The sequence below is a fragment of the Podarcis gaigeae genome (assembly GCF_964106915.1).
Source record: "Podarcis gaigeae genome assembly, chromosome: 3".
Classification (NCBI taxonomy): domain Eukaryota; kingdom Metazoa; phylum Chordata; class Lepidosauria; order Squamata; family Lacertidae; genus Podarcis; species Podarcis gaigeae.
The window spans coordinates 89,504,805-89,520,061 of NC_139680.1; the positions used below are offsets into that span (position 1 = coordinate 89,504,805).

Below are 15,257 nucleotides of genomic sequence, written 5' to 3' on the forward strand. Positions count from 1 at the left end.
GAAGGGAAAATTGAAACCAGAAACACAAATCCAGCCATCATGTGGGAGGTGATTAACAGTTTAAATAACCCAGCTGTACATGACCTGTTCAATATGCCAGAAACTGTATGAATGTGAATTGGACTCACTGCGTTATGACTTCAAAAGTAGATACTGACCACACTTATGGGCCCCCCTGAATTAATCTAGTGATGTCATGAAGGAGGAGGCATATATCCAGAGGACAGCATATAATTGTCCCTATGCTACACTCTATTGAGGATCCAGCAACAAAAGGCACCATTTGTTATGCGGCAGATCCAATGAACAAGCCAGGTGGTAATGAAAAGAACAGACGTTAGGAGCAATTTGAGTCTAGTGAGCTGCTCATGGTTTCAGATTGGAAACGGCAGGTATGCGTGGGAAGGGCAGGACAATAAAATGAACAAATATTTAAAAACAGATGTTAAGGGAATAGGGACTCCACTCAGGAACACTTATGCTTTGGTTGCTGTAAGAACTATGGATGAATCCCAGTAAAGGCAACGAAGTACCGGATTACTGTTCTTTTATAGTACAAAGGCTGTGTACTGCAGCCCCTTCCCGTGTTATTAATCTGGCTCCTCTCTGATTACAAATGCAAAAACATTCCAGTCAACATGAATCACAGCATGCAGAAATGGAAAAGACCTAGCAAGCCATCCACTTTATCACTTAAGCAAAGTAGCATTGCTCTTTGCATGGGTGCACACATGCTCTACAGAATAAATGTTATTGTGTTGCTGTTTTTAATCTTGAACGCTTTAGCATGGTAACCCAAAGTCTATACCCAAAATAGCCATGTAGCTGCCAGTTCAATTCTATAGTTTCTTGCACAAGCAAAAAGGAGGACAGCTTCTAGCTCAAGAGACATATCACCAGTGTCTGTTGCAGCAGAGCACAGAGAACACCGTCCTGGTTTTATGTATCAGGGCAAGTGACCAGTGGAACTATGCTGGCATGGCCAAAAGCATGGTGATGGTGATCACAATTAATTTATTAATCACCTTCCATCTGGGTAAATTGCTTTGAGACAGTGGTTTGGAAGGTGATTAATAAATTGAAAGCAGTTAAAGTGCAAAAACAACAAATAAATTTAAAACAAGACTTAAACTAATGTTGCCACATTTCAATAATTTAAAATTTGGCATAGTTGCTCAGCTATGGGTAATCATCCAAAGTTGTTGACCTTTTCTAGGGAGATAGGCAAGTGCTCTAAGCAATGTGGGGCATGTTTACTCTCCGCTGGGGTTCTCTAACCAAAGAGTACTTGCCCCAAACTTGGGTCCTGGCTTCCAGGATTTTCAACATGTTGCAAGCTGGACAGTATTCGCAGATGTCTATCCAAAGGCAAGTTACAAAATCTGGGCCTTTTTCATTTGGAAAAATGTAAGAGGAGACTTGATAAAGTTGTTGAAAGTGTTTTTATTTATATATTTTTTAAAAAACAACCCCAGTTAAAACAACAACTATTTTTGTGCTGGAGTTTCTCCAGACATTCATACTTCATCCCCTCTCACCATTCTCCAGGGATCATCTCTGATCTCTCTCATCCCAGTGTTTCCAGGAAACAAATGCCCCTACATTATTACACTGGCTACCCTGGAGTTCTTGAAAATGACCAGCTGGAATGAAAACATTTCAAAGACCAGAGGAGCTTAAAGTTACTGATATTTCCATAGAACTGATGGAGAAGGCCCTGGAGTCCCCTCTCTTTCCAGTGACTGCTGTAGATGACAAATGGTGGAGGATCCTGATGAAGCCCTTCATACAATTTGAACACTGTCTAAATGTTATGGAGCAAGCTAATTTTTTTTACAATGATCTAGGCTTCTGTTTCCCCCATTTTTGGGGTGTGTGTGTGTAGTTTTAGAACCCCTTAAAATCTAATGGATTATCGTACCTTTCAGATACATGAGATGCTATCCCTAGTTTGCAAACATCCCCACGTGCACACACACGCAAACGCACCAGTGGAGGTTAAAGATCACGAATTGCCATAAGTACATGAAGCCTGCCTGACCTTTCAATGGAAATCGCAAATGTGTTGCGAGATAAGCGCAGTGACCATTTACAACAGGAATTAACACTCCAAGCTTTGCTAGCTTAACACTTAAGTGTTTAAAATAGGCATAGCTGTCAACGTTTTCCCTTTTTTAAGGGAAATTCCCTTATTACGAATAGGATTCCTCGCAAGAAAAGGGAAAAGCCGACAGCTATGAAAATAGGTAGTATTTTTTTGTGTGTGGTGGTAATTTTAATCATACTGCATTGAGGTGGGTGGGTGTGTTTCAGGGCATATAAAGCCACAACATTAAAAGGTAATTTCACGGCACGGGAGAAATCCTTGTTCTTAATAACAACAACAGAGTGCCATAGTTGGGTGGCTCGAGCTTCAGGGAAGGAAAAAGAAAGAAGGTTGGTCCCTTGTCCTTTTACACAGAAGGCAGGCGTTGCTCAAAAAGGACGCTATCTCTTTAAGAGAATTCTATTCCCCGCGCGAGAGAGCGCGGAGATCACCTTGGCAACCGAAGCTCAGGCGACAGCGGACCGGAAGTGACCCGAGGGGGGGGAAGAGTTCGAAGGTCGAAGGTGGCGGCGGGAGGAAGATGGCGGCGGCGAGGGACTTGCCTTTGCATCTTAGCGGCTGGGACGCGCTGATGGGGGTCTTCGGCAGCCTGAGCCGGGGCTGAGGCGCCCGTTGCTGGTGACGCTTCGGAGCGTCGTGAAGGAGCCGCGAGGGCCTCCTCCTCCTCCTCCAGCTGACGCTTCTGGGTCCGCGCATCAGGTGAGGGAAGTGAGGCTGGAGGCGGAGAGGGCTGGGCAACGGCTCACCCTGCGGACGGGGGCGGGTCGTCTCCTGGTGAAGTGGGGTTGGTGGAAGCGCCAATGCGTGCTCTAAATTTATCCCCCTCCCCTTCCCCGGTACAAAACGGCCTTCGTCACTTTCCTACTTCGGTTCCATCTCTTTAAACAGGCTTTTCTTCCTTTTGCTCTCTTGGCAGCTGGGTGTTGCGCACGTGTGACGTGTTTTCATTTCCTCAGACCTTTTAGAAAGTGACGTTGACTTGCATGCTGACGTGTGGGCATGGTAGTGGATTGTGGCAAGGGAAATCCAATTCAACCCCCTGCCCGGCTATGACTTCCTGGGGTAGCTTGGCCGCAATTGTCTTCTTGCAGCCCAGTGAAACCGAAACGCCAGCTTGAGATCTTTGGAGGAAGGGCTGGCGACGAATATAGGTGGGATTAAATATTAAAATATGTGCTAGTTTCGAGTCCTTGTCTTTCAATTCCAGGTTACAATGGGGTGCTTTAATTATTAAGAAAATTGGGAGGGGTGCCTCATTTTGTATGCACTGAGACTCATGTTGTACATAATATAGCATTCTTTAATTAAACTGCCACGTGCCTCAGTTTCCTTACTAATATTGTTTAGCTCAGTTACGACACTGCTTTTGCTGGATGAAGTAGACTGTTGATACTGAGGAAACTAGTATTTCAGATGTTTTTGGACCAACTCCCATTAGCCTCAGCTAGGCTGCTCCAATGGTCAGGGATGATGTGAACTTTAGCACAACAACATGGAGACCCACAGGTTCTCCAACCCTGCTGTATATTTCTGCTGATGTGCTAAAGTAGCACTTGCTACCCCATGTACACCTGTGTAGTTACTGTCTTGTAAACTCAAGCTTTTACTGATCAGTGTATACATTTGGGTGCTTTTTCTTCTAGGTCCTTAAGTTCCAGCTTATAAAGAAGATGTGTATTCAGAAATAAGTCCTACTGAGTTCTTACTCGAGCGAGTATGTTAGAATTGTTGCTAGCAGTGTATAATTAGGTAAAAGGAACTTTCCTGCTTAATGTCTTGAATACTAATGTGTATCTCTCACTCCCTTCAAAGAGTTTAAGATGGGATGCATGGTTCTCCTCCTCCTCATTTTACACTTACTGACATACTGTGTGGTATGTTCAAACCCCAGGTCCTAAGTCCAACACTCTAACTATTAGGCTACACTTACTCTATTTAGGCTTACTTCTTCAGCGATGCCCATAGCTACCAATCTTACTTAAGCACAGATAAGATGACAGTGTCAAAGGAAAGCATGAAACACTAAGAACTTCCCTATCCAGGGCTGCCTTCAGATGTCTTCTAAAAGTCAGTTGTAAACTTGTATGATTTCAAAGAGAGAATTTTGTCAATGTGTAAAGTCTGTTCTGTTGAACATACGATTTAATGTTTTTGTAAGGACATAGTCAAAATAGAACTTAATATTTGCTTTTTCACTTTTAAATATTTAAAACTTGTTAAATTTGTTTGAAATTTGTCTAATTCAAAATCTGATTGTGATTCATTTGAAAGAGTGCATAAAGCAATTATGTATTTGTTATTGTTAATGTGTTCCATATCATTATCTAGAGCTTGCTAGATTCATATCCAGTGGCATGGAATGTTACCTTGATCTTGTTTTCTGGAACAGTAAATCTGGTGCCTTCTTTGCTAATCTGGTGCCTTCCAGATGTGTTGTACTACAGCCCATCAATCCCAGATTCTATGCCTGATGTGAATTGTACTTGAAAACATCTATAGGGCACCAGGTTGGCAAAGGTGGTGCTTGAGAGTTTGTGTGCCAGCAAGTGGGTGGTCCCTATTCTGATGCATCACAGTACTGAGATCATGAGATAAAGCTGGCAGGTTACTTCACAGGCTGGAGCTGAGCTGTCAGACGAATCCCAGTTTGCTACTTTTGCTATTCCATTTCAACATTAGATTATAAACAAACCACTTCTACATATTGCCTTAGGGTTATTAGTATGGCTTCACATGCTGCCCAAGAGCCAATTTCTGTCTATTGGTTAACAAGACGTTCTTATTAACTCAGCTATGCTATTCTTCTTTGTTCACTAGCAGTCCACGTGTCAAGGTCTCTCCCAAAGGCAGGTTTTTTTTTATTACATTGGGAGAGGTTACACACAGATTTACTTTTCCACTGCTTCCATCCATCTTAGTTTATTATGGCTACCCCAGAATTTGGGCTTGGGAGTATTGGATTAACAATGGTCACCCTCCCAATGGTGCCCTCATTGATATGTAGAAGTTGGTACATGTCGTGGCAAGCTCCATTTGTCTTTGGACTTCTAGCACTTGTGGATTTGTGGGTGCCCTTGTGGTCTTCTACATCCTTGTGGACTAGGTCTGCACCAACTGATGAGGCTGGAAGCTGAGAGACCTGAGGTGAGAGTGAGTGAGGCTCACTATAGGTTTAATATATTTTTAAATACCTAGATGTTGGTACCACATCTTTAGGTACCAATTTTGTACAGGAGTGATGAGGGAAAATTAAACTACCGTATTTTTCGCTCTATAAGACGCACCAGACCACAAGACGCACCTAGTTTTTGGAGAAGGAAAACAAGAAAAAAAAAATATTCTGAATCTCAGAAGCCAGAACAGCAAGTGGGATCGCTACACAGTGAAAGCAGCAATCCCTCTTGCTGTTCTGGCTTCTGGGATAGCTGCGCAGCCTGCATTCGCCCCATAAGACGTGCACACATTTCCCCTTACTTTTTAGGAGGGTAAAAGTGAGTCTTATAGAGCAAAAAATACGGTACCTCATTTGTCCATCTAGCTTGGTATGGACTTCCATTTACTACCTAATCCTTTTAAACTAGAGGCATTGAGGTTTGGAACAGAGAGCTGTATACAAAGCATGAGCTGATACAAAGCATCAGTTTTAGAAGCTTGAGAGACCAGGCTTCTAGGTTTGTTTCATTCAGTTCTGACACTAGTCTTTAAGGATCTAAGCACACATTCTTTGTTAGGGGAATGGTGTTTCAGATAAGATTTCTTGTCTGAGTTATGCATTTCCCCAAAACATGCGTGTCTCAATCTTGTCTATTTCTTGTCAAGCTTTTCAGTTGGGTTTGATTATAGCTGTCAGTTGCTGTTTAAAACAACTGTTTCACATTGCTTTATTGTAACTCTGTTTTGTAGCACTGTTTTCAAAGTGTTGCTGCTAACATACAGTGAACCCTTGGGTTATGTTACCCTTGGGTAACGTAGTTTCTGTGCATGTGCAGAAGCAGCGCCTCTTCTTATAAAATTTTTGGGGTCTGCATGGACCCCCGGAACAAATTAAATTCATATCCAGAGGGGCCACTGTATTAATGTAAGGTGGTAATGTAGATGTAGTTATGGGATGAGTGCATTTATAGTTTTGTGTCTTTTCAGGTTACTCTCTAATTCCTCTGTTATGGATGTTATACTTCATGTTGTAATCATGTGATTCATATCTAGAAAAATAGTACTTACTTGTTTGTAGGGTTTAGTGTGTATGATTTGAGAAGTCCAAAAGATACAAGTTGTAACATAGTATGGAGTTGCATATGCTGCTTGAATAACTGGGCTTAAGTGCATATCTTTAGATTGATATAAACCTATTACTCTTTGATTTAAATCAATGACAGTGAGTGATGGCAACACATGGACACATGTGCTTCCATCTTCTTCACAAATATGAGAAGTTGAATCTGTGTTCACTTTAGAACACAGGTGGCTAAGCTGTGACCCTCCAGATGTTGGGCTCAACTCCTATCAGCCCCAACCCACATGGCTGGTGTTTAGGGATGAGGCAAGCTGGGGCCTAAGAACCAACCACAGTTCCCATTGCAAACAACCTTTTTTTTAAAAAAAAACAACTGGCTTAAGATCCTGGTTTGTCCTCTGCATTTGTACATGACATGGAATTGTGGTTTGTTCTTAATTAAAAAGGAAAGCTTTCACTTCTCCTCTTGCACATGGCAGATGAGGCTGGGAAAGTGTGAAATCATGAAAGCATGCAATGCCTTGCTTGTGATCACCTAAAAACTGTGGCTTAAGTGAGTGAAGCAGGTCTTTGTCATAAAAATGGAAACTTTGCAAAGTTTTTAAATTTATTTATGGTTATAAGGCACAAAATAATTTGCACATTGAACATATTTTCTTTACAAAGTTGTTTGTTTATAATATCTTTATATTAATAGAATAATATTTTAAGCAGTTTTTAATAATAATAAAAAATAATAAATTTTATTTATACCCCGCCCTCCTCAGCCAAGGCAGGGCTCAGGGCGGCTAACAAGCAATAATAAAAACAAGTTGACATAAAAATGGGTTAGTCCCAATGGAAGTAGACTCACTGAAATTAATTGACAAGACTAACTTAGGTCCATTAATTTCAGTGCTCTACTCTGCGTGAAGTTTAGTTGGATACAACCTAATTGAAATACAAAACACAACTGTATACCACATACAAAACCAATAGTGTTGAAAAGAAAATTAAAGTTCCCAAATCCAGTAGAGCTTGGATAAAAATGTTTTTAAGAGGCGTCTGGCTCAAGAATTCCCCGAGGGAGGGCATTTTTGAGGGTGGGTGTGATCACTGAGAAGGCTTGCTTCTGCGTTGTCACCTAGTGGCAATTGACTGATCATGGAATTGATTGGCTGGTCTCCACCTAGGATGTCCTGTTTCCAAGTTGTTAAAGCAGAGGCAGATTTAGGTTCAGTTGCACTGGGTGCAGAGCCTTGGGGGTGCTGCAGGGGACGCTGCAACTATGATATAGAATGGAAGGTGAGAGGCAGCCCTGCCCCCCCAATTTTGGCGTCACACAGGGCGCCACTGAAATTTGAGACCCCAAAGTCTGCCACTGGTTAAGACTTTAAATGTCAACAACCAAACCTTGATTTTGCCTTGGTAGTGAACAGGCAGCCAGTATAGATTTTTCAGCACCAGTGTTATATGTGTGTAAAGCTTGTTAGATTATTCATTCTACTTAGATGCTTATATCTTGGGATGATTTCTGTAGGATATTTATATCAGTCAAGAATTGCAGTCTAAAATAATTCACGGAAAGGATCCATTCTATGTACAAGCAATGTAGAGTTGAAAAAGATAATTGCATATCAGTGCCAGTTTCATCTTGAAGTATTTAGAAATCAATTTTGGTTTCTCATAATTACAGTGTTTGAAGAAACAGGCATCTAAATGGAGAGCAGCATTTTGGAAGACATGTACTTTTTTTTTCTAAAGTAGACCGTTTCTGTGGTGACATTTTCCATTCATTTTATAAATAGATGTAAATTTGTAGGAAAACTTTTTTTAAACATGTTCAGATGAGTTTCAGGAACATGCACTGCCAACAGAATCTTGCACATCTCCATGTGTGGAAGAAAGCAGTAAAGAAACTCAATCCCAATGATACAGAAACACTGTGGGTAGATGGTTCTCATGTTTGGATAGGTTTTATTCAGAGCTTTTTTTCCAGCCGGAAGTTACCGGAATTCAGTTCCAGCACTTCTCAGGTGGGTGCCATTCTAAGAGAACAAGGGAGGTGTTCGTGGTGAGTTCTAAAATAGCATTGGAATCATTCATTCATTCATTCATTCATTACATTTACAGTAGAACCTCTACGTATTCCACTCACGGACGTTCCAAATTGTGACCACGGCAAACCCAGAAGTAACCGGTGGGTTTGCTTCCATTCACGCATGCGCAGGAGTGGCGATCGCTGTTTGCGCATGAGTAGGAGCGGCAATTGCTCTTCACGATCGCTCTGCACAACGGCGCCTCTCCCTGCAACCCGTTTCACCATAAGGACGGGCCTCCGGAATGGATTGTGGTCGTGAGTAGAGGTTCCATAGTATATACAACCTTTATCTTCCAAGGATCTCAAGGTGGTACCCATCTTTCTCCGCCCCATTTCATCCTCATAGCAACCTGTGAGGTGAGTTAGGCTAAGAGATGGTGACACTTCCTGGAAAATAGAAAATGTTCTGCAATAATAAATTGAAGGTAGGAATTTGGGAGAGATGTGCAAGAAAATCGTCCAAAACAGTAGGCATAATCCAGAGAGCTTTGTTGGACCCAAGGGAGCTTAATGTTTTTTCTTCTCAAATGCCAACCCCCCAGATAGATTTCTATAGCAATTTGTGCTGTGCAATTGGCTGTTAACAGGGAAAAATCCAAGAGACCCCTTGCATAGAGATAATTGTTTGGATTTTGGTGTATGTGGATATTTTCAATGTGTTCATGCATATATTGGGCTAGATCCAGAGTTGCTCTTAATGGTGTTCAGAGCAGGAAAGGGGCAACCCAGAAGTTTTCACTAGTTTCTCATTTGTCCTGCAGGGCTGTTCTGTGGGACTGAAGGACTCTCAAGCAGCATGGGGTATGGTGCTGGGGGCTGCGGGGGGAAAGAGGAATTGACTAAAATTGCCAACCCACTCCCCTCAGTGGGAAGCCTTCACTGGATCCTACTTTGCTCTGTGAATGTAAAGAACCCTTTGTTTGTGAAGGGCAAGAATAGTTCCAGTCCATTCACTGTAACAAAATGCTCAGCTGAGAAATATAAATACACTGAACAAATAAAGTAAGATGCCTTTTAGGGCTATGGCTTCCCTCCCACACATTATGTCTGGACTTTGAATCCTATTTGCCATTGGAACACATTTCCTTCTGGTCTCCTGAATTTTGCACTGTGCACCTATCTGAGGAGTTCCTGACATTGTTGAATATAATATTATGGAAAACAAATGACTGTGAAATATGATAATGTGCATGGAAATTTTTTTTTTGCATGGTGCCTTAAATGCCAATAATTTGTTTCATTTTTAGGGTGTGGGTTTTGTTTGTAATTTGGTACATTCTTGAATTTTTCATTTTGAATGTTTGAAAATTAGTTTAATAATGAAAAGCAGCATACCCAAAAGCTACACTGATAATAGAATCACAGAATTGTAGAGTTGGAAGGGCCTCCAATAATCATCTAGTGAACCCTTTGCAATGCAGGAATCTCAACTAAAGCATCCATGACAGATAGCCATGCAACCTCTGCTTAAAAACATCTATTAAAGGAGAGTCCACTACCTTCTGAGAGAGTCCCTTCCACTGTCAAACAGATCTTACCATCATCTAGTTCTACCTGATATTTAGTCAGAATCTCCCTTCTTGTAACTTGAATCTATTGGTCCAGGTTCTACCCTCTGGAGCAGGAGAAAACAGACTTGCTCCATCTTCCATGACAGCCCTTTAGATGTTTGAATATGGGTATCCTATCTCCTCTAGTCTCCTCTTCTCCAGGCTAAACATACCCAACTCGCTCAACCGTTCCTCATAACTCTTGGTTTCCAGATGCCTGACCATCTTGGTTGCCCTCCTCTGCATACGTTCCAGCTTGTCAATATCCTTCTTAAAATGGGGTGCCCAGAACTGGACACAGTACTTCACTTGATGCATGAGATTAATCTAATACAGGCATAGGGAAACTCCGACCCTCCAGGTGTTTGGGACTACAATTCCCATCATCCCTAGCTTACAGGACCAGTGGTCAGGGATGATGGAAATTGTAGTCCCAAACATCTGGAGGGCCGGAGTTTGCCTGTGCCTGATCTAATAGGTATATATTATTGTGAGGCATCTCCTTTGCAGCACATAAGCCATCTACATTCTTGGGAAAAGCCATAATTGAAAAAGTGGTTTAAAGTCCTGTTTGAAAGCATGTACTACACAAACAAAGTGTAATACATTTAGAAGCCACTACAGGAGCCCAGCTGCAAGCAACACACTTAAAATCATAAAAATAAATGAAAGACTGGAACCAAAATAGAATGTACTGTGGAATAACAGATGCTGTGGGCATTCTGGAGGCTCCAACTTGCTTATTTGAAATAATAGCTGCCCACTGTTTGGTGTTCTACAAAGCAAATTGTGTACTTGTGGATGTTCTTCCACATGAAGGCTTTGCATTCATTTTTGTTGAGTTGGATCTTATTGTTAGTGTACTTTTCAAATTTATTGAAGGACAATCCGAACATGATGTAACAAATTCATTCTTAGGGTCTCCCATGGCTTTTGCATTGCTGATTAGCAGCTCTGTACGCTCTTCCCAATTCTCCCCAAAGCTAATGGCATATTTGGAGGGGCATTTGCATGGGAGAAAGGTTAAATGCTCTCTGATAGAGCTGCATATCCTTAATCTTCAAAGCAGCTCCATGGGGCTATTGATTTGCACAGTGGTTCTCAAAGGGTGTGTCGCGCCACACTGGTGTGACAGCAAGGGATGGCAAGTGTGGTGGTAGGATTCAAGGGCAATCAAAGAAACATTTAAGCATTTCAGTGTAATATAGTATCAAAATAAAATTATCTGCAGACTATTGGCAGATAGCTTTTCAAAATGAGAGCAAGAGCAAGGCTTTTTCGTGTTGATATTTGAGTTGTTTGTCTCTAGTTAGACTTAATATAAATGAGATGACCCAGCAAAAGCAAGTTCACACATCTTATTGAGTTTGTATATATATTTAAGGTACGTATGTAAGAGGCTCGTTTATAATTCTATTTTGGGAATGATTCATGTTCTTATGTAGCTGCATTGCTTAATACTTTCTGGATGTCCCATGATCATGTTATAAAGTAGTTGTGTTCTATGTTATAAATCAAGTAGCGCTAGGAATTGTTTCTTTTTGTTTTCAATGTGTTTCTTATTAATTAAAAATTTGGTATGGCACAAGCAAATTTTTATTCTGAAAGTGTGACCCAGACGAGAAAAGATTGAGAACCACTGGATTAGCAAAAGAAGATTGGTATGGCTCTCAGATCACATTAAATGCTTTTAAAGTATTGCTCATGCCATGGAATCATTCGTCAGTACAGATTGTTGACTGTAGAAAACAAAAAGAAATTATGATTTGCATCTATTGTTGTATTGACCCAACACCCAAAGCTAGCATGTGAATAGCTTAAACACAGATCTCCTTTAGCTCATGCATGAATCTAGACCTAGCCCTTGGTGGTCACAGGATTGTTCAGTCTTATGCTTGGGACTGGCACCACTGCTTGATTCCTGTAACACTGGTTCTGGCACTTGTTTGGGAATATGTTCCAGTCCATTTTGCATATGTTACTATGTGGCCAGGGCTTTGTTCAGCTAGTAATGAGCTCTGGAATTTCAGATGAATATCTTGATATTATGGAAACAACCACATCTTGGCAAAACAGTATGCCTTTGACTGATTCAAATAAAAAGTACAAAATACTCCATTAAGTTCTAGTTTGAAATATGAAGTGCTTCAGCTAAAACACTTAAAATGCAAAATATATGTAACATATGTAATATGACCATAGGAAGCTGCCTCCTGCCAAGTCAGACTATTTAGTCCTCTAACTCAGCACTGTCTGCACTGACTGGCAGCAACTCTCCAGGGTTTGCAGACAGGAATCTTTCCCAGCCTTCCTTGGAGAAGTCAGGGATTGGAAATGGAACCTTCTGTGTGCAAAGCATTTCACCCAGCTATGACCCTTCCCGAATGCATTTCTGAAATAAAATACCGTCTTAATCCTGGAATGGTTTGTATAATTGAATCTTCAGATTGTATTGAAATTTATAGTTTAACAAGCACTTAAAAGCAGGGTTTCAGAAAATTGTGGTTGGCCTTGGTAGCCTACCCCCTTTTCTTTTTTTCTTCTTGAATAGCCAGTGCTGTTTCAGGGTTTTATCTTGGTCATTGAACAACTGAAATTCTTGGGTGATCTCCAATAGAGTCCATCTGCGAGCAGAATGGACTTCTTGCTTGTGCAGTATGACTGCTTCTTCCTTCCTTTCCCCTACATGCCCCAAAATTTCTTCCAGACGGCTCTCCAACACTCTGGAACACATTTTGGAAGCGTTCAGGGGGCTGCAGGTGGAGGAAGGAGAGGAGAGAAGACTATTGCCTGAGTGGATTTCATCCCCATCCCTAAATTTTTTAGCTGTCATTAATTTTGTAACTTGGCAGTTTTGCCTTTTTTTTGCAATAAATCTAATAAAAGCTCAGAAGTATACAACATATTACATTTTCTGGTATAAAACCTGAAAATGTGGAAAAGTTATGGAGTTAGGCCTTAACTTGGCTCTTTGTAAACCCTTGCTCACAAAAATTAGATTGTTAAAGTGGAGGGAGAACATCTAAGCTTGCAGAGCTTCTATTCTTCAATGTTCCCCAGTTCCTTTCTTTAAAAGATTACCTCTCCTACTACATGCTCTGCTCATTTGCCTGCTGCAGCACAGGAATTTACTAAAATATCAGAGAAATATCTACCTTTTGCAGGACAGGTGGACAGGAAAGCAGTTGCTCTCTCATGCTGCAATAAACATGTTACAGGAAGACTGCCATTTACAATATTGTGTATCATTTTTGAAAAAAAAGTGAATGAGAGGAAGATCTGTGCGCTAGTGGTTGAGAGCACTGGCAGGTTGCAGAGGCATTTTTTAAAATGTGGTGGTGTTGTAGCAAGTATTTATTTCTATTTTCCTCTTTTCTTGTTGAGAATGAAGAAGCTTGGTATTCTCTCTTCTCTGTAACTCAACCGGACTTCATCATGCCATATAGTTGCTCATTTAAAATGGCACTAGACTTCACTACTCTCCCCTTTGAAATGTCAAGAGATACATTGGGTTTGTTTGGATATCATCTGTTTGCCTTCTTGAGTATAGAAAATGAGAAGCTGTCTTGAGGTCTCCCTCTTACTGCTATTACTCTTTTATGCTGATAAATATTTGTGTATCTGTTGCCTAAAAGTAAAAGAAATGAAGCAGATGCAGTGTTAATACACTTGAAAGATTTCAAATTCAGGTGACTCCCCACTTATGTGTGGGTTACTTTCTGGGCCCATGTGCACATACAGTAAGTGAAATGCATGAGCGGGGAACTAGGATGATTTCTTCTTCTTTTACAACAAAAAAGTTCAGAGCTATTTGGAATGCTACATAACAAAAAGCAACCCATACTGTACCTTTGCCTACAGATTGCCAGAAAGGGCAGAGAACAATGTGTTTGAGCCTGCAGCAGTACAGTTTCCTGCCCGACAGCTGTTGAGCAGGGCAGTGCAGCAGCATTGAGAGCTCCCTCACGCCATTTTGGAGCCCATGTCCCTCCCTCCCTCCTTTCCTCCTTCCTTTTTTAAAAAACCCTTTAAAACATCTTTGGGCTCTGGGGAGGATCTCCTCGCATGCTGTGAGGACTTTCCAGCTCTCTCCTATCATTTCCAGCTTACGTTGTTGTTTAGTTGTGTCCAACTCTTTGTTACCCCATGGACCAGAGCACGCCGGGCACTCCTGTCTTCCACTGCCTCCAGCTTTGAATTGATGTAAATTGTTAGATTGATTGACACGGCAGCTAAAAAAGCCAATGCAATTCTGGGCTGCATCAATAGGAGTATAGCATCTAGATCAAGGGAAGTAATAGTGCCACTGTATTCTGCTCTGGTCAGACCTCACCTGGAGTACTGTGTCCAGTTCTGGGCACCACAGTTCAAGAAGGACACTGACAAACTGGAACGTGTCCAGAGGAGGGCAACCAAAATGGTCAAAGGCTTGGAAACGATGCCTTATGAGGAACGGCTAAGGGAGCTGGGCATGTTTAGCCTGGAGAAGAGGAGGTTAAGGGGTGATATGATAGCCATGTTCAAATATATAAAAGGATGTCACATAGAGGAGGGAGAAAGGTTGTTTTCTGCTGCTCCAGAGAAGCGGACACGGAGCAATGGATTCAAACTACAAGAAAGAAGATTCCACCTAAACATTAGGAAGAACTTCCTGACAGTAAGAGCTGTTCGACAGTGGAATTTGCTGCCAAGGAGTGTGGTGGAGTCTCCTTCTTTGGAGGTCTTTAAGCAGAGGCTTGACAACCATATGTCAGGAGTGCTCTGATGGTGTTTCCTGCTTGGCAGGGGGTTGGACATAATGGCCCTTGTGGTCTCTTCCAACTCTATGATTCTATGATTGCCCACCACTGCACATTTATGTGGTCACACATGTGTTGATTGCGTGTAAGTCGAATGATGTCCGTACATGAATTTTCGATACTATGCAGCTCTAGAAACAATATTTCAGTGGCTTATCAAGATATCAACCTTTTTCCAGTTGGTGGTCCAAATGTAGTATGTCCGCCTGTCCACCTACAATGGGGAGACTTGTGAGCGGTAGAGGAAATCATTTTGTTTCTATCAGGGATTGCAATTTACAGCTTTTTAAAAAGGGTTTAAAAGGTGCTGCCATTCTTTAGCAGTACATTCAGCTACAAATGAATTATTGTGTATAAATACAAATTTATAAAGCTTCTTTTCAAAGCCTTGCAATAGACCAGGCCTCTGAGGAGGCAGAGTTCCATCAAGGGCGTTCTTCAATAGGAGCAGTGAGGTAACCACATTCCAAGCAGCATTCACAATTGT

At 41.4% G+C, this 15,257-nt stretch overlaps 1 protein-coding gene across 1 annotated transcript in view; it reads left to right on the forward strand.

The window, feature by feature from the left end:
• The first annotated feature begins 2,404 nt into the window (after positions 1-2,404).
• The window catches only part of LCLAT1 (lysocardiolipin acyltransferase 1), a 93,855-nt gene continuing 81,002 nt past the window's right edge, over positions 2,405-15,257 (forward strand). The window contains exon 1 of the mRNA XM_083732713.1: positions 2,405-2,806. The gene's annotated coding sequence lies outside the window, so the exon portion shown is untranslated. The remainder of the gene's footprint in view (positions 2,807-15,257) is intronic.